This window comes from Oxyura jamaicensis, chromosome 1 (genome assembly GCF_011077185.1).
Source record: "Oxyura jamaicensis isolate SHBP4307 breed ruddy duck chromosome 1, BPBGC_Ojam_1.0, whole genome shotgun sequence".
NCBI classification, from domain to species: Eukaryota; Metazoa; Chordata; class Aves; order Anseriformes; family Anatidae; genus Oxyura; species Oxyura jamaicensis.
In genome coordinates, this window is record NC_048893.1 from 35,816,777 (window position 1) to 35,835,587 (window position 18,811).

Below are 18,811 nucleotides of genomic sequence, written 5' to 3' on the forward strand. Positions count from 1 at the left end.
ACTTTGACAATTGATTTGCTTCACCTGTAGATGAAACCTGCAACCATATTGAAAGTGGAGCAGGATGTCCACCGCCCAAGACAAACCACAGCCACAGCAATTGCAAACACAGCACCTTGTTTTAGCTCTCACAGCAGTGTCAGTCCAGAAGAAATCCATTAATACCATTGGAAGTACACCAGCTCAAAGTTGGTTTCATTGAGATTGGGCTCTAAGTTTGGTGTTGGTTTTATTTGCAAATTGAGCAGATAGAAGTCACTGGGAGATCATCAAGTCAGAACTCAGCAATTTTCATTTTCACTTTTTAATTATTTATTTTGAGTAAAACCATTTTTTTAAATTATTATTCTTAGTCTACAAGGACTAGTTTGAACTACTCCCACCACCTAAGACAATACTTTTTCTTTATAAGGTGAGCACGCTGAATATAGTTTATTGATGTAGTTGTTTCTTTTCTCCTTTAGTTCACCTCCTGACCTTTTGAAATTACTTTGCTCAGCAAAGGACAATAGGGCCAATCCAACTCCCATTAAAGTCAGCAGGAGTCCTTTCACTGACTTCGGCTGAAGTTGGGCTGGGCCCAATAAGACTAGTTTTAAGAGTTAAAAATAGTAACTCGTACAGACCTTTATCTTACCTCCTGTGGCTTGATAACTGACCTCCCATCATGTTCACTGGGACAGGATCAGGCCCCTAAAGCTGAGCTAAGCTATTATGGACCTAATCCCATAACTCCAAACATATAAAATGGTTGCATTTCCTTTTTTTTAATCACACAGGAATATTTTGAGAAGGACTCATGACTTTTTGAACGGGGAAATGCTTCCGGCTGAACAGACTGAATTCATCTTTGGGCTGGGTTATGCCCCAGAGTCTTCCCTTCTTAAAACAGGAAGATGATGGGGTCAAGGCTCAGAGGTGACTTCATGCATCTCCTTCACTCTTCTGCTTTCCTGCTTCATCTTCGCACACAAGTGCCCTTGCCAGCACCTTGCCAGGTGACCCCAGGTCCCATCCTCTGCAGTGTTCGCTGTCCCATAAGAAAGTACCACCTGCCTGCAAGTGAGCAGAGTTGCTCCTGGAGGGGTTCAGCCCCAGAGGGTGCCCACCAGCAGGGTGGTGGTGTGGTTGCCTCTCGGTCTGATGGGAGGAGGTTGGCTGGATTTTGTTCTTTGTTACACCCTTGGCCAGGTAGACTAAGCGTTTGTTTTCTAAATAAAAAATATACCCTAACGTGAGGAAATTTCCACCAACAATCAGTCTGTTTTATGATGTGGATTTTCCAGCAGCTCTGGACATGACACAAAGCTGTTTTTTTTTTTTTTTTTTTTTTTTCTTTTCTTTTCTTTTCTTTTCTTTTCTTTTCTTTTCTTTTCTTTTCTTTATTGGCTTTTCATGATGCTCTTTTTCCCTTTCTTTCTAATTACCTTATAACAGCTCTGTGTGGAAGACCCTGTCTCTAGCACACTGAATTGCTTCACCACCGCGAGAAGAAAGGTCGTCTGGCAGCTCTGCGAATCGCTGTTAAAATTACCACCTACCGTAGGTGGTTGCGTGTTTTATTCAGGAGACCCCAGATCACAAATTTTCTTTGGGTTAAAAATAAATCCACTCACTGGCATCCGCGGAGAACATTTTCCAACATCAGAAAACTGCCTCGCAGTCAGAGTAATTTGTAGCAGCCACCCAGGGAAAGGTAGGCTCAACGCCGCAGACACGCTGCGAGACAAGACGCAGCCCCGCTGCAGAGGCAGATGCTGTTCTCCGCTCACCCTGGTGTCACGAACCATTCTCCTGTTTCAGCAGAGTCTAAATTTACCCACTCCCTTAAATATAGATATACAGAAAGAGCTCTCAGATATCCTTGGCTTCTCCCCGTGGGTGGAGGAAGAGCCCCCCTTGCTGCCTGACACCGTCAGCAGCAGTATTCTGTGCACTCTCCCAAATGCACTGCAGCATCAACATCAGTCACTTCAAAGGGTTCTTTCATGTACCACATATTTTTTTATCCAGAATGCACAAGCGAGAGGCAGATCTGGCTGAAACTGGCTTTTTTTTTTTTTTTTTTTTTTGGCTCGCCACTTGTGTGGCCCCTTGGAAAGGGTCTCAGAAGAGTGAACAAACTTTCCGTATGAGCAGGTGTAAGATATAAAGCTTTTTCTGTCACCTGTTGTTAGCACTGCAAGGTAATTAATGGCTTTGTGTTGCTCTCAGGGGTGCAGGTCCTACTGAGTGCAGGAATCCCCCCTTGCCTGCAGCACAGAGTGGTCCTGTTCCCCGGGTGGGATGGTGAGCAGAGGTGGGCAGTTTCCAGTCCTCTCTGCTGGGGCTCCTGCTCATGTCTCAGAAGCCTGGAGCAGGATAAGCCATGGCGGGATGGGAAACAGCCAGCTTCACAACTAGCTCTGCAAGTTGCCAGGACATCGTGCAGCTTCATCACTCAGGGTCAGCTCTCCCAGGAACAATGTTTCAAGGAGGAGGACAACCACGCACTGTCTCAGGAGCCTGCATGCAGGAAAGCCCAAGGAGATACGTCTACCTGTCCCCTCAGCTCACCCTTTCTAGCCATGCGGGTGCTCAAGGAGCAAGGGATGTCTCTCTCCATCCCTGCCAACCCCAATGCAATGACAGGAGGAGCCAGCCCGGCCGTGCCCCCTTTTGGGAAACTTTTGATTCTGTGTGTCCAGACACGAGCGATGGAGCAGGTTCACAGGAATCTGCCAACACTGCAGCAATGCCTTCTGTGAGGCCTTGCTCTCTGCTAAGCATGGAAGAAGCCCAGCAGAAATAGGCGTTCAATTTGGCCAGTTAGGTGCCTGAAAAAATCAGTTGGGAAAAACCCAGTCTACATCCTCAAAAATTGCTAATTAAACCTTTGCCCAGCTTTCTAATCTCCTGTAAGCATGAGATCTGATTTAATTTAGTAGTTCCCTTTTCCCCCAAAGCAGGAATATTGAGTAAAATGTTATTGGGAATCTTCTGATAAGTCATGAGAGCTGATGACATTGCTTATTGTTCAAGTGCCACCTAAAGCAACATTTGCTCCTAATGATTTATGTGCATGCAAATATTCTGGCAAATTCTCTGCTGTTGGATCTCTGCAGGGAGAGACAAGCCAGATACTGCACTCTCCTGCTCACCAGAAGCCAGAAGAGCAGGGAAGGCACATACCAGATTTACTGCATATACCTTCGTTGGCCAAACAAGGCAAGCAGCCAACAGCCCATTCCATGCATCAGCCATGGCTTCATCTTGTTTTTGCAGCCAAATGAGAATGGCAAGGCATATGGTAGGAGGTTATAATTTGGATGCTTTTGATTCCTATTACAAAATTCAAAGTTTTTTTGTTTACATGCTTAAAGAACAGAGGCCAAGTTTCTTCATGCTCTTAATTACTTGGGTGCAACTAGCAAGAAAGTTTGTTTTTCTCATCTAGAAAGCATTCATCTGTAGCCAGTCACTTATAAAAGACTTTTGGGATAGTTTTTTCCATTTCTCTGTTCTTTGCATATTAAGCAGCAAGTAGAAACCGATCCCCTAGAGGATATAATGCTTTCTGCTGCCATGGCCTGTCGTTTACTTACCAAAAACATTGATTTCCTTTGGACCCCCAGATATTGCCATTTTCCTGATTGATTGAATGTGGCTGCATATTTCCAAAATGCACAAAGGTGAGACAACCACAAATGTATAATTAATGAATTGTTCTGGCCCTATTTACTACAGAAGTTATCTGAGCCCTGGCTGGAAAACATATCCTTTCTGGTCTGGGCCAAATGCATGCCAACATGCAGTATATTTTCATTAGGTTACATGATATGAATGTTTTTAAGAATCACTTGTGTTCTCCCAGTCTGCCTGCCAGAAGTGTTGCCCAAATCCATTCCCTACTTAATCGTGAAAGAATGCTGTTCAAAAGATTTGGGGTCAGGAGTGCTCAATAAATCAATCCAGATACACTCCTAATGAGTGGTGAATTAAACAGCATTTGTTTTAAGATCAGAGGTCCTCTTGGGAGATTATTTTTTATTGCAAGCAGAATTGCTCACTTGCAGGTACCAAGAAGCTGGGAGTTAAGACCTGTTAAGAAGGTCCACAAAGGAATCTGGATCTTCTTTACTGAAAGCATCTGATTATGTCCAGACAACAATGATAAGTAGGTGAGACTCATGTCCTCCACTGGAACACCCTACTTGCTGAATTAAGAAAGAAAAAATTTGCAGCTTCAGCTGGGAGGAAGCTATTTATACACCCAGGTTCTTACCTGTGCTGACCATGGGACTTCAGAACAGGGAGCAGGGAGAGCACAGCTGAGGTGGAGAGGATATGTCCAGAGCAAAGGCTCACCAGCAGGCATGGGCACACTCACTTCCTGGTTGCTTGGAGCAGGGCGCTGGGTGCTCGCAGAAGAGGCTGCCCTCAGCAGTGCTGGGCTTCTTTTCCTAGGGAAGGATGGAAGGAGATGATGGGGGCTTTTGCCACCTTCAAGGACAACATACAAAATCTCAGGCAAAAATGTACAAAGTGGAAAGGATTTTGCTTGCCCGCAATGTCATGTTTATTTCTAGCCATTTAGTTGTTTTTTTTTTTTGTTTGTTTGTTTGTTTTTTTTTTTTTTTTTTTTTTCAGAGCATTGGAAATTAGTGAATTCCAGTTTTCTGACCACTCCCTAACTCCCCATCAGCCACCCTTCTCTGATCAGGACAGAAGGCTCGCTTTGTCAGTGCCTTGCTCACAGGGGTAGCAGGTGAATATAAAATATTTTCATGGAGCCTAAGATGCATCTTGAGGCTGCTTTACACAGGAGTGAGAGCCCCTGAGCAAGCAGGAGAGAACCAGGTCCCCTGCCAATAGCAAGAGAGCCACACTTCATTCTAGGAAAAATTAAAAACCCATGCATTCAGTAGGACCTGACCATACATCTCCCTTCTACATTAATAGGAAAAGTGTAGCTAATTCCCTCAGGTGTCCTGAAAAAGTCAGTTAGGCCCTTTTCTGTTTGCACACAATAGCATTTTTAGGTCACACACTGCTCAATACAATTTCATTTAATTCTGGTTTAATCTGATAGGCTGACATTTCCTTTCCTGTGACAGTTCCACACTTGGGCAGAAATATCCCCCAGCACAGCCATGTATCACACAGTCACGGAGGGGAGGGGAGCTGCCAGGTGAAGGAAGTGGGTGCAGATATTTGAAATATCCTCATAAGGAACAAGAGCTCTGAAGCTGTAGTCTCCACTGAATATTTAGCAATCCTTGCTCTGAAATGGAATTATGAATAAAAAAAGTTCTTTGTTGTTGTTTGATTGTTTTTAATAAAGCAATTTAAGGCTGATGTGGATCAAAACTTGGCATTTTCTCTCTGTAGGAAATCTTGACCTTTCCAGACAGTTTTTGTTCCAGATTGGAAAAAAGTCTACAAAAGCTTTACCTTTCCTGTAGAAACTAAATTCTGAAAATACTTTGTTCCTGGAAGCCCAGAGCATTGCTTTTCCCATTTTATGAAAGCAAATGCAGCAGCCATATCGCTCTGAGGGAGTGCTGTCTCCTCAGAGGGTTGCCAAGACTGATGTTCAGTGATGCCAGAGGTGACTCTGCAGCATCCTTTGACACCTGGCATGTAGAAACCCTTCAGTCCTATCCTTTCTGGAGCCTCCAGAGCTGCCACATGCCCAGCTGTGCAGTGGGAGCCATGGCTCTGACCCAGAGCTCTGCTGCCCACCAGGGTGCTGCCAGGGGACACTGAGCCTGCAAGATTGCCCAGAAAGCTTCACTCTGGGGCTGACAAATGTTTCTAGAATCAGAAGTATTTTCACGAAACATATGTTTTTTGACAAATCACCACTAATCAATTACCAGTTCCTGACTAGTTAGGAATTGTGTTGGTTTGGTGGGCAATGAAGCACATTATCGGCTTGGGATGCTTGTGGTGGTTTTCATATCAGTCACCAGCCTGAAGAAGGAGATAAATCAAAGAAACAAATCTATGCAGGATGTGAGAATGATCTTCAAAAGCTCTGAGGTGATCATATGGATGTATTAGCCCAGGGAATGTCACTGATGGAATTATGAATGTACAGCTTGTACAGGACAGGAGAAGGGCTGAAGATCAAACATGTCTGGAACAACACTTTAGTATTATGGTTATTTGTTGTGGTTAGGCACCTACATCTCTTTCTTGTTCTAGACCTTGCCTCCTTTTGAAAATGGGATTTAGACTCATAAGTTATCTGGGCGCTTTTAATAATTTTATTGCAAATTAAAAACTCTTCCAGGAGTTACTTTGGTATTTGCTCATTCCCTGTTTTACAGGGTAAAATATTCATCCCCACATATGTCAGTTCACAAGGAGAGACCATACAGAAAAAGATGTGGCTTATTATATAGCAGTGATGGATGGTTGCTTTATAGAAAACACTTGCACGTAAGAGAACAACTGTTGTGTATTAAATACATCCCCTGTATTGTGCTTAGAGTTCATACCTGTTGCTGAAGGAAAAATTCAAAGAGAGGAGGAAAGAATAAGTAAGCTCGTGAAATGACATGAGATATCCACATAAATACCAAGGAATACACCATGACTTTTGTTATTACAAAGAGCATGTATGGCAGTAATGTTAATGTGGTGCTTGAGAAACTTGGCAAATGGATTGGTTTGTCAATTCTTGCCCGGTGTGCCTGGGACTTTTTGTTCCTATACAGAAGAAGAGGGAAGAAAATTCTGGGTATTGAGGAGTTAGTTACTCATAAAGCATTAATAGCTGGAGAGGTGCCAAATCATTATTGTTTTTTCTGGAAAGGGTATTAGGTATTATTCAACAAGATAAGATTTTCTTTCCATGTGTCCATACCAGCTCAATATTGGAAGATGAAACACATACCTAGAGGATTACAGGCCCAGAAATCACCTTTTCCAGGAAAATGAGCTGAGTGAATCACTTCAGACAAAAATGTGTTGAAATGTTAAACAAGTACTCTCTTGATTTAATGTTGTTGTTAATTATAAAAAAAAGGCTATGTGAAAATGGAAACAAGTTAAGACTGATATTGTTATATAGAACCAGTTTTTAAGGAAAACAATGAAACTGGGCACATTTTTTTGACCTCAAACTAATCTGAGAAAGAGGTAGAGAATGTATCAGGGAAAAATTTGGTCCTGTATTCTTTTCCATTGATAGAACAGCCATAATTACCATAAGCTCATGGTTTCTGCCACAGGCCTGCTATCAAAGCCATGGCTTAGTAGATCTCCAGCTAGAAGAGTAATTTTCAAACCTGGGGCCAGCCAGAGCTTCTCTGTGCAGGTCTCGAATCATCAGAAGAGCACAGCTTGGCCATGCCTTCAAAGAGACACTCTTCCCAGAGTGGAGACCCCCCCGAGGCCCTCTTCAGCCTAGCAGCCCTTGGTTTACATTGCAAGCGAGTATCCAAAACCACACAGACCTATGCAATGTTCCTTGTTTGGCTTTTTTAATTATTATCATTATACTTCATGTGATGCTTCTGTTTCCTGAATTCCATGCACTCAGGGAAGATGTTCTGTCTCCTTCCCTTTTCCCAGAAGCTCCCTTCATACAATTTGTGCATAGACATACTCACGTGCATATGCACTAAATGGGGTCTAGGAGCCTTAAAAGGGCAAGAGCCCAGTGCTGGTGGCTATTGACAGGAGAGAAAGAAGAATAGCTGAGATAGGAGAGCTCCAGACAGACCCCTACCTGTGGTAGAAGAGTGAAAGGAGACGATTGCACCAGCTGGGATGCCTTTGCCAGTTACAACCACATTTGTTGTTGTTTTTGTTGTAAAAAATCCTTGCATTTTAAAGTTGAGAGAAATTGAGTGTTTGTGTCCAAGGAAGAAAATCCTGCTTTGGATTCAAGGAGTGAGGAATGAGGGGAGAGTTTCTGGGAAGGAATATCTGACCACTTGGATAAGTCTCGAAAAGACATTGCTATATTTCTGCTCCTTAGTTAAAATAACTGGAATACTTTGGGACTTTTTTGGACAGCAATGTGGTGGTGGAGCAGAAGGGGTGGAGAAGAAGACTGATAGCAGCAAGTACTGGCAAGATTCTATTAAGCTGTATCTAATAAAAGTAGCAACATAGATACATCAAGCCTTTCTGCCAAGCCATAAGGGTGTGATTACTATGCCTGGAACGTGCTGTAATCCTCCCCGAATCCACACATATTTCAGGTACAGGAGAACAACTTTCTCCATGCACCTTCTCTGTGTCTGGGCAGAGATCCACCAGGTTTTCCAAAGTGATGCTTGGTCAAGTTTCCCATCCTTGTTTCAGTTTTTCTTGTAAAGCTCTCTTACTTAAGTCCTGCTGAACCCATGTAAGCAGAGAGGTTAGTCCTTCCTGCTGTTTGACATGGGGCATTGAGTTTACCAGGTCTCTGGACAGCAGGTTTACATTGGTCTCACCTAATTTTGCCATCAGGGGATCAAACTCAGCCCAACAGACTGCCAGGAAATATTTGGCAAAAGGATTCAAGAATATTGAAATGTATATGGGCAGCTTTAACATGCGGCCCTTTAACAGAGGGAAACAAGCACACAGTACCACAAGCACGCTATAGAAGTGAGTGTGTTTTGGTCTGCACATACTTATAGGGTATGTACAGGCTTGTATTTAGAGAGAGAGAAAGAGACAGGGAGAGGGCAAGAGCAAACGCATCTGGGGAAAACCAAACAAGGCAGGACAAGGAGCGCACAAGCCCATTTACACAGGCTTGTGCTGGTCGGTGGCACAGCAACCACATTCCAAGTGGCTTCAGCAGTGGGACGGGCCTGTCGATTTCCCATTAAACCCCCAAAATGGCACAGGTACAGCGCCCTATGTGCATGGTCTCATCATGAAACCACTGCCAACAACAGAAACTGCCTTCCCGTGGCCAAGAAGCAGGGCAGTGGTGTGGCAAGAAACCATCCCAAACAGCTGCAGGCCCTGCGGGGCATGTCTCCATGCTCAGGCAGCACCAGCCTCAGGCCCCATGTGGCCCCGATTCCCACTGCTGCACAGGCAGTAGCCACCAGCCCTGGAAGCCAATTAGAAAGTCTGTAAAACGCCGTAAAAGGCAGTTTTCTGCTGGCTGCGTGGCCTGGTACTGATCACTATGGGCTCCAAGCCCAGGCCTTTCTTCTTTTGCTTCAATTACAGGGCCTTCAAAGCGTCTGGTGTTTTCAGTTGTGATTGTCATCACACTTCAATGCAGTGTGTGCCATGGCACGTGCGCGAGCGCAGCTGGGTTTCTCTACAAAACCAAAGATATTTGCTTTACAGGCCTGTACATACAGTCCCTCACAACCTGCCAACAGCCAAATGTGTTGGGCTACCATTTCTAGCAGGGGATCAAAGAGTATATTTAAATGCTTCTGATTCAACATACAAGTAACTACAGACAGTCACATGCAATGGGGGTGGCCCGGGAGTTTGTGAGAGGAAAAGGAGGTATTAAAAGAAGATGTATGATGGGTGTGCATGTGCAAATTTGGCTGGCTGTGTGAGCCTGCTGGGTGGGACACATGCTTTTTGTGCATGGGACTGGAGATGGCCTAATGGCCCCAGAAGGGTGCTCCCACTGCTTGGGCTAAAACCTTCTGACATGGTGGCCCCATCCTGCCGGATGTCCTGGGGACGAGCCCCAGACCTGGCCAGGATGTCCCTTGTGGGGTACAGGAGAGCCCCTACCACTCAGCATGGAAGCACCAGGCTCCAGGGAAAGGTATGGGAGCCCACACTCTCCAAACTCCATCCGTGGCACTCTGAAGTGTGCAGGCAGAGTGGGCAGCCCCTGGGCCTGCTCCTCTATTTTGGTCCATGTGATGCAGAACTGGCTTCCCTACCAGCAGTGTTGGGGCCCACAGAGAGGAAGAGAGGACGATTTCTGGTCGTCCAGTGGGAGCTACCTCTTTTTCTTGCTCCATGATTTCACTCAAGGCAATGAGAAAGGAGCCAAGAAGACCCAAGGCAGGTGAACAAACAGCCCTGTGTTGTGGCCACTTAGGTAAAAGGGGCAGGGAGCATTTGTCTTCTCATCTTACAGTCCTTCCTTTTTATGGTTTTGTGGCAGAAGAGGTGAAATCTGCCCCCTGGAAAAAAAAATAATAATAATTTAAAAAAAGCACCTGAAAATGGTGACTAGAGCAGAACGAAAAGCATTATGTAGCATAGTCTGGAAACAGCACCTTCTCCCTTCCCTCAGTCAGAATGTCACACAGGGAGGTAATGATGCTTAAAATGACCCATTTGTTGTGTTATATTAATGTCATCATTTCATTTCTGTAAAATAAAGCATGTATAATGGCTGTCATCTTGACTGACTTGTCGAGCCTCAACAGCTCTGTAGGGCCAGATCCTGCTCAGGGCTCCCTGCTGGCCCTTCTCATGGAAGATGCAACAGGGTGAGAGTGGGGATGGGTCTCACCGCTCCTCCTGTCCTGTCCAGGGCTGCCTCAGACAACACTGGAAGATGTGCTGAGCTCACAGAGGCAAAGGACAGACCCTGCTCCAGGCATGGAGGCACAGAGGCATGGAGGCAATGCAAGACTCCACAGCGCTTGTCTGCCAGAGCTGCTACCTGTTACACAGAGCAGCTCAGCTGTGTCTTTCATGAAAAGATTTAATACGCTGTTTAGCTGAGCACACAGTGCCTGCCTTAACTTCAATTTTTATCGGTTTTACTTGGTTTGTGCTATGCTTGTGATGTTCTTTAAAAATACTTTTTTTTTTTTTTTTTTTTTTTTTTCCTTCAATGAATGTGTACAGTAGCAATTTACCAGATCAGAAGGGATTTACTTTCTTCTTTCTTTAATATATTTTAAAAACAAAATGTATCTCTTTTCTTTCCCAGGGTTAACATAAGAGACTCGATCTTGTAATAACCCTGTTTCCTGGTAATGATGCAGAACAATGGACAGTGGTATGGAATAATTCTTTCCATACAGGAGTTAGAGGCTGATTTCACTGCTGGTAAAAAATACGGGACTGTAGCAATTATCATAGCTTTAACCACTTCTCCACGGTTTGTGGATTTTTCTCTGATCCAAGATACTGCACGCGTAGCTGGGAAGTTGCAGCTAGCTGCAGTACCTGTCAGTTTGAATTCCAGCAAACAAGTTGTACCAGGTTCATGGTGTTCTGGTAAATGACTCTTTTTACAGAAAACCTGCAATATTCTGCTGACAAACACCTCTCAACAGCTTAATTTTACCCTCTTTGCTCAGACAATGGGACTTAGCCATAAGCTAGAAAGATGGTGAGAAGGCGGTCAGTCATCCAAATGGATGTGGGTTCAGCCAGAGTTCTGCACTGCTCACATGGGCAGAGGTGATCCTGCCCCACCATGGGAGAGGGGGCTGCTGGAAAAGTGGGAGATTAGCTTGCACCCAGGATGGGATGAGCCAAATTTCTCCAGATAGTTGGCTGCTGAACTCTGATGATGTCAATATCAATTAAAATAGAAACAAAGCATCTTCAGCAATCTGGGCTTGATGGTCTGGGCTCCTTAGAAGCAGTTAGACGTTTGGAATCAGGCAAGCACAGCATTTCATGAAAACAGCACCAGGTGCTGCCCCACTGCACACATAGGCTCAAAGGGCCATTGGTGAAGGTGATGCTACCCTGAGCCGGACCCAGAGCCTGTGCTTCTGCTTTTGTTTCCTCTCCTATTGACTACAGGCAGCTGATCAACAGGCACATTCCCCTTCCTGTTTTGCTTTGTTGTGACTGGTAAAGTAACAATAAAATCAGCTGTGCTTAAATCACATTTTACCTTATTGGCAGGGAGAGTGAAAGTTTGTCATGCTTCATTAACAAATGTTGATTGAGTAGAAGAAAGAAATTAGGTTTACCCCACTGCACTGGCTCCTAACATACTCAATATTTGCAGGAGACAGGGGCCCTCTGTTTCACTGCCAGTTTTTACAACTTGCTGTTGTAAAAGGCAGGTCTGACACTGCTGCAGGAGGAGGCTGGGGATGAGGTGTGAGCTTCCTCAGCGCCCATCACAGGTGTTGTGTGGACAGGGAGGGTGGCAGGGAGGCTGGATGAATGCAAGGCGTGGTGGGGTGTGTGTGTGTGCCAGGTGAGAGTGAGACCTGTGTGGGATAGCAGGCGTGGGCTTCTGTGAGCTCGTGTGTATGAGATGTAGGTCAGTGAGGTGTCTGTGTGTGCAAGGCTCAAAATGTGTGTAGCATGTGAGATGTGAGTGTGCAAGGTTTCTGTGTGAGGGTGCGAGGTGTATCAGCATGAGCATAGGCATGGGTGCGTGATGTGTGTGTCTGAGCTCTGGGTGCATGGATGCTGATGAGTCAGATGCCACTGAAGCCTCATGTGAAGATATGGACATAGAGACTAACCAAATGACTTCTCAGACAGTCTTCCAAAAGTAAATTAATTAGTTTTAGCTAGCCTGCCATATTCTAAAACAGACACACATTGGTTATCGGTCCGTTTTGGTATGCACCAGTCATCACCAATTGCTGGAATAAATAATAACAATAAAAACCTTTAAATACATGAGTCATGGGAAGAGCTGGGATATATCACTAACACATAGTTGACAATATTTCCTGCATCAGTTCACAAACCGCTGGGATGTCCCTGGTGAACTATGCACAGTCCATCGTGCTCACAAGGGGAATATGTGTGCCGTCAGTCATTGGCAGCACAGCAGGGGAACCAACAGTGAAATAAAAGCCTCGGTGCACACAGCGGAGGTTGTGGGATGCTTGAAAACTCCTCAAACAGCTGAAATGTTGCCGCTGAGCAGATAATCCAGAAATTGAGTCAGACCCTGGGATGCAGAAGGCTGCCTCATTTGTGTGAAATCCTGTGCTAGCCCCTGGGAAGACCCCCTGCATCCTATGGAAAGGGCTTGTTTGGAAAGAGGAGAATCTGTGGACTCTTGTCAGCATTTGAGATCTATAAACAGAGATTTGAGGGAGAAAAATTCAATCTAGAACAGATTGCTGGAAAGGGAAAGGGGAAAAGTTGAATTATTTAATAGAGCTACAATAAGTATTTGTAGGGAATAGCCTGTCTCTGCTGTTTGCAAAAGTAATCTTGTTTTCCTACAGTGATACACAGTGAATGTACAGTATGCCAGAAGTTACCTGATAAACTGTGGGTGTGTCTTTGGAAATTACACAATTTTACATTTGTTTTTAGGTCTTACACACTGAGAGAGCTGGGGTTGTTTAGCCTGGAGAAGAGAAGGCTCCAGGGAGACCTTATTGTGGCCTTCCAGTACCTAAAGTGGGCTTACAAGAAAGATGGGTATTGACTCTTCATCAGGGAATGTAGTGAGAGGAAAAGGAGTAATAGTTTTAAACTAGAAGAGGGTAGATTTAGATTAGATATACAGAAGAAATTCTTCACTCAGAGGGCGGTGAGGCCCTGAAACAGGCTGCCCGAAGAAGCTGTGGATGCCCCATCCCTGGAGGTGCTCAAGGCCAGGCTGGATGGGGCTTTGGGCAACCTGGTCTGGTGGGAGGTGTCCCTGCCCATGGCAGGGGACTGGAGCTGGGTGGGCTTTGAGGTCTCTTCCAACCCAAACCATTCTGTGATTCTGTGATTCTATGATTCTTTTAGCAGAACAAAAAATTGTGATAAGGGAAGTTTGACTTAGTCTACCACTCACTAGACCAATAAAGTCAGCATCTGTGTACCCTTGAGGTACTATTGTACTTCTCAAGAGCTTTTGTCCTTCTGTCTGCAGAATTAACCATGGTTGTACTCTTTGGACAAGTCACCTTCCAGGATACAATCAGCTGTTGTGGTATGAACAAATCCCACACCGTGAGAGTTAACCCCTCTGAGGAGACCAACTGGAAAGCAGAACCTTTCTCATGCTACTCTTTCTGTTCAGGAAAGCAGGATTTTATCTCCTATGTAGCACAAAGGAATACCAGGGAAGGGCTCTGCCACTTTTTTCTCCTAGCAGATGCAATAAAATAAATGAGTTAATAAGTTTAAAAATATTTATAGTTATTCCATGTGGTTTCTTCAAGTTCCTTCAGTACTGCACATTAGTATCAACACAGATCACAGGTCTTGCTTTCTTGTTGGGAATATATTGTGCAGCTCCTCTCCAAGGATCTTGTCCTTCTCTTCAGTAAGGTAAGTACAGCTCTTTGCTGATGGAGAGCTTAAAGAACTTGATTCTCCACCCTAATAGATGCCAAGCCTTTAATACTCAGCAAACGTGGCCACATCAGTACCAACTGTACCACATGTGAAAGCCCACAATTGTCTGACTCTGTTGCAAACAAAATCTTATTCATGGGAATGTTCATGGGAAAGTTAACAGGAAAGTTCACTTGACTCCACCTTTTAAATGAAGACAGACATCAGATATGAAAATGGCTTTTGTTTTCAATTTCATTCCATATGGTTGTGGAGTGGATGCAGGATCAAGCTATTTGTATCCAAAAAGGAACATTCTTCCTCTAGATATGAAACATCCAAGTATTTGCAAAAGTTAAATTTTAAAATAAGTGAATAATTCTGCTTTTACTACCTTTTCAGCTGCCCTGGAAATATAGACCATCCTGCACTACTAAGTTCCATTTTGGGAGTCTCTGTTGTTTTGCAGGTGAAGTTCAACCCATAACCTTTCCAGATAAGAGAAGAAAGCATGCCTTTATTCATACAAATATAAGAATGTGTCAATAATTTACATACAGATACTTTGCATGCATAATTATGTGCCTGTGTCATCACTTGTGCATTTTGATGTTGGCTATTCAACACCTTGTTAACCATCCAAATCCATGCATCTTTGCACTGTGCCGTTATTTTTAAGCTCAGCCTAGTTGGAATCCTATAAATATGATTGTTAAAAATTGTATTAAAATAAATTCTGCACTCTAAAGTACAATGCAGTCGACTCTGGGATGAAACACTTGGCTCTGTGGAGATAATTCTAAAAATCCTGTCTGAATTAAACTGAAGATAAAGATATATCAGTAAATTGAATGCAACATCTGAACATGAATCTCTGACAAGAAAATTTATGCAATTTTATGAAGTTTGCTATGTAATGAATAGGAAAAGATATTCTCAGTTTAGCCTGAAGGGGGAAGAGCCCTTAACTTCAGAGTCACCCACTGCCCAGCCTCCAGATTCTCCCACCAATTCACCTCCTCACCCTCCCCTCCTTCCCTCTTTCCACACTGCTTGTCCACCCAAGGAGCTTTCCAACATCTGCTGTCTCCCTTGGAAACTGGTGTTCAACCTCCTTGTGACAGGGGCAGGAAGGTGTGGTGAAGGGTGGTGGGAAGAAGTTTAACATGACCATAATGCCGAGGGTCCTGGGCATCCTTGGGTGTGCAGGAGGAGGATAGGTGGCCCCAGGGCCATGAGATGCTATGAGGCTGCTCCCTGCTACTGGGGACCTGTGGAGAGGCTGTGCTGGGGTGCTTGGGGTGAGGCTCCAGGAGGGGAGGTTTTGGGAATTCCTGGGTTCTTCCATGCCATGGAGCCTCACTCCCTGCATGCAGAGGCAAGAAAGGAGTGAGGAGCATGTAAGTGATGAATGGCACTGTGGTGAGAAGAGGGATGTTTGGAGACCTAGTACTGTGCCATGAGCAGCCAGACCTGGAGTTTGCATTGGACATTGACTTTCATGGCATTGACTTTCATGTTGTGTGTTAGGAGCTGGCTGCAACATGACATTGCACTGAAGAAGCCAGAAGTGAATGACTGATGCAGAAGGGAAACTGAGGTGGCAAACCAGATATCAGCACCAACTCCAGGAGGCCTTTCTTTTCTCACCTTTAGTCAGACAGGACTAACTAAATCACGCAAAAATGCAGAAGAACAGTATCTGTTCATGTATCACATGGCCAGAACCCAGCCCGGCCAGACTTCTGGGTGGCTGCAAGTGCAGGGCCAGGAAGGCGCCAGCCCTACAGCAGAGGCAGGTCCCCACAAGGAGACAGCCATGTCTGCGCTGTCTTGGAGGCTAGAACACCACCAGCTCTGTTCCCCTGGCGAAGAGCAGTGCTCCAAGGAGCTGTGTGTGGCTTTCCCTGGAGAATGCCTGCTGACTGGTCCCAGTGACTCGCTGGAGCAGATAATGGTGTCTGGAAAGGCAGCTGTTATCTCTTGTGCTGTCTGGACGCCGGGGCTCCCTTCCTGTCTGGCCAGAACACAGCCCTGCTCCTCTGGGCCGTGCTCGGCACTGTCTGCTCATAGCCACTGAGAGACAGATGCTGATCCCCGTCCCACAGACCCCTCACACAAAACTGCAGCCACCTTTGCTGTCTCTTCTCTTCTCTTCTCTTCTCTTCTCTTCTCTTCTCTTCTCTTCTCTTCTCTTCTCTTCTCTTCTCTTCTCTTCTCTTCTCTTTTCTCCTTTTTTTTTTTTTTTTTCCCCAATATATACTTTTGAAAGCAAGGAGGCATAAGTTCACTCTTGTAATATGCGTCAAGTGAAGAACATCTGTGTTACAATGCACGCTCTCTACATGAGAGATGGAAATAGCTTTGATATGAGGTAAAAGCATCAGTGGGAGAAGATCGGTGCCACCTCGCAGCCTCCTTCTCTTCCTGCAGCAGTGCCAAGGGCTGGCCCACACGGACCCTGCACACTTGTCCTCTAAAAACAGCAAGAGGACATTTTTGTTGGTGAGCAGGCACCCATATGTTGTGTCCAGAAGTGGCTTCAACCTGCTTGGTGTGTACACCAAGCAGAAAGGTAGAGGCCTCTCTCCTCTCTCTTTCCTGAAACACTACAGTGTTCTGGGAAAATACACCTTGGAAGTGCCTTGCAGGGGCCGATGTTTCTTCAGCAGACTGCAGCACCAACAGCTACAGCAGGAGACTCCAGCAAGCAGCTTGAGCACAGAGACTGCAGGATTTGTTTTGTATAATGTTGAAATGTAGGTGCCTGGCCTCTGGCAAATGGTCCGAGCTTGCTATATACAACTGACCACTTTGAGAGGTGCCTTGATGTGCTCCAGTGAATGACAAAATCCTAGCCATGACTGAAGTCAGCAGGTTAGCCACGGGCTTCAGCAGGACCGGGATGCCAGTACAGCAGTGCTCACAGTGCACATTGCTCGTGGCACATGGGAGACAAGCAGCAAAGGGTAGGCAGATGGGAGTCATGCACACTGCTGAAATATTCACCACCGAGTACAAGTGTCTACTCAGAGATACTGTCATCTGCACCATTTGGCAATGCTCACAGCCACTGTCAGCACTCCTTCCTTTTTGTTATTATTTGCTTTGGGACTTTATTCTTGTAATGCTGCTCTGTACAGAAATCTCCTTAATCTGTTTCAGGCGGGCAATGGGTACCAGCACCCTCTCCCATCCCTCAGCTGTGCTAGTTGAGGATTACAAATGAGGGCCATCTGTAGTCCCTACTATTTGTGGAGATGAAAAGGAGCTTAACTTAATGTACTTTGGCAGAGTAACAGGGAAACATCAATCACGGGGTGACATGTTAGTTCATATGCACCAATAGGCTCATGTTTGTAGCTGAAAACATTAAGTGGATCTGTTTCTTTAAAGACGAGTCCATCACTTACAGACAGGCATTCAGAGCTCTAGCATACAGGACACTTTTAAGAGATACTTGATAAAGAGCTTGAAAATGTGAGTAGTGACATGAAGCTAAACTCTGGCTCATTTTCTTCAGATTCCCTATTAATATGAGCCTCATAAAGTTGAAATTGGGGTCACTTGGACAGATATTTTAGCTAAAACAGATGGAGTTGTGGTGGCTGCTCCTAAAGAAGCAACTTTTACCATAAGTTACCACACAGTCTCTGGGATAAATATATTTTCCTGTACTACATCATTTGGGATTGTGTGGTAATTGCTGGACCAATGCTGATTTCTTAATGGCAACCATTCTAATCATTTCCATTAAAAACTATTCTGAGATAGTTCATTCCAGTGAAAAAAAGAGAAGCATTTCCCTCACAGATGCCAAAATCAAACAGTTTCTTAATTTATTACAAGAGCATAAAAATTGAGCATCCTCTGAATTACTGTTTTCCCCATGTAACAAAATATTCTGCATGAAGAGGGATTATTAGACCCCCTGAACTTCCCTTGTATGTAGAGCACAGCTGTGCGAACAATTCACAATGAATAATTTATTGGATGAAGTTCAGCACTTTTTTGACTTGTGAACTGTTCAGGAGCGGTTCGGGACTTCCTTGTTATTGATTATTATGCAGAGTGATTTGAAAATTTCTGCGACAATTCCATCTTCAATTGATTCAAGAAAAAAATTCCTTTCCATTACTGTAAGTTCAAAATTGATTTTGCGTTAGGCCAGCAGCACACACCAGGTGAGGTGACTTCTGTCCTTTGAACTGATGAGATGTAAAATTAGGGATCAATTCCCATTTTCTGATATTAGGTATACAATTTCTAAACAAGAAATGCATGGTTTTGTTGAAAGGGATAGCTTATAGTCTTGACATACGTAGGAATAATTAACTGAGGAGCAAATCGCTACTCGTTATCACTACTTGTAGCCACATTGATTAGCCTGCAGACCAACCAGGATTGGGCCCCCCTCTAGCAGAGGCAAAGAGGAGGTGGTGGGAATGCCATTTCCCAAAGAGCTTACAGCAGAAACTAGGACCACCGGTGAGGAGGTGAGGAGGGAATGATAGCAGGAAACATTATGTTAGGTCCACGCTATTGTGTTTTTGAAAGGTAGTAACATAAGAGGGGGATAAGTTATAAAGAGAGAAAAACGAAAGAAGAAAAGGTGTACCGGAGGCAGAGGCATGGGTTAAGAGGACCAGATGTGGAGTGAAGCTAAGGTAAAGAG

The 18,811-nt window shown here is 44.6% G+C and overlaps 2 long non-coding RNA genes across 5 annotated transcripts; both read left to right on the forward strand.

The window, feature by feature from the left end:
• Window positions 1-346: 346 nt before the first annotated feature.
• LOC118170640 lies at window positions 347-17,616 on the forward strand. Of its 4 annotated transcripts, XR_004752817.1 has the most exons (5): window positions 347-412; window positions 780-1,153; window positions 1,438-2,186; window positions 3,615-4,551; window positions 17,606-17,616. It is a non-coding gene; the product is annotated as an uncharacterized LOC118170640 (long non-coding RNA). The 4 variants fall into 4 exon arrangements; XR_004752816.1 differs by having other exon boundaries at window positions 353-1,153; XR_004752818.1 differs by lacking the exon at window positions 17,606-17,616 and adding an exon at window positions 4,630-10,103 and having other exon boundaries at window positions 370-1,153; window positions 3,615-3,671.
• LOC118170657 lies at window positions 13,476-15,053 on the forward strand. Its single transcript, XR_004752825.1, has 2 exons — window positions 13,476-14,130; window positions 14,539-15,053. It is a non-coding gene; the product is annotated as an uncharacterized LOC118170657 (long non-coding RNA).
• Window positions 17,617-18,811: the final 1,195 nt, after the last annotated feature.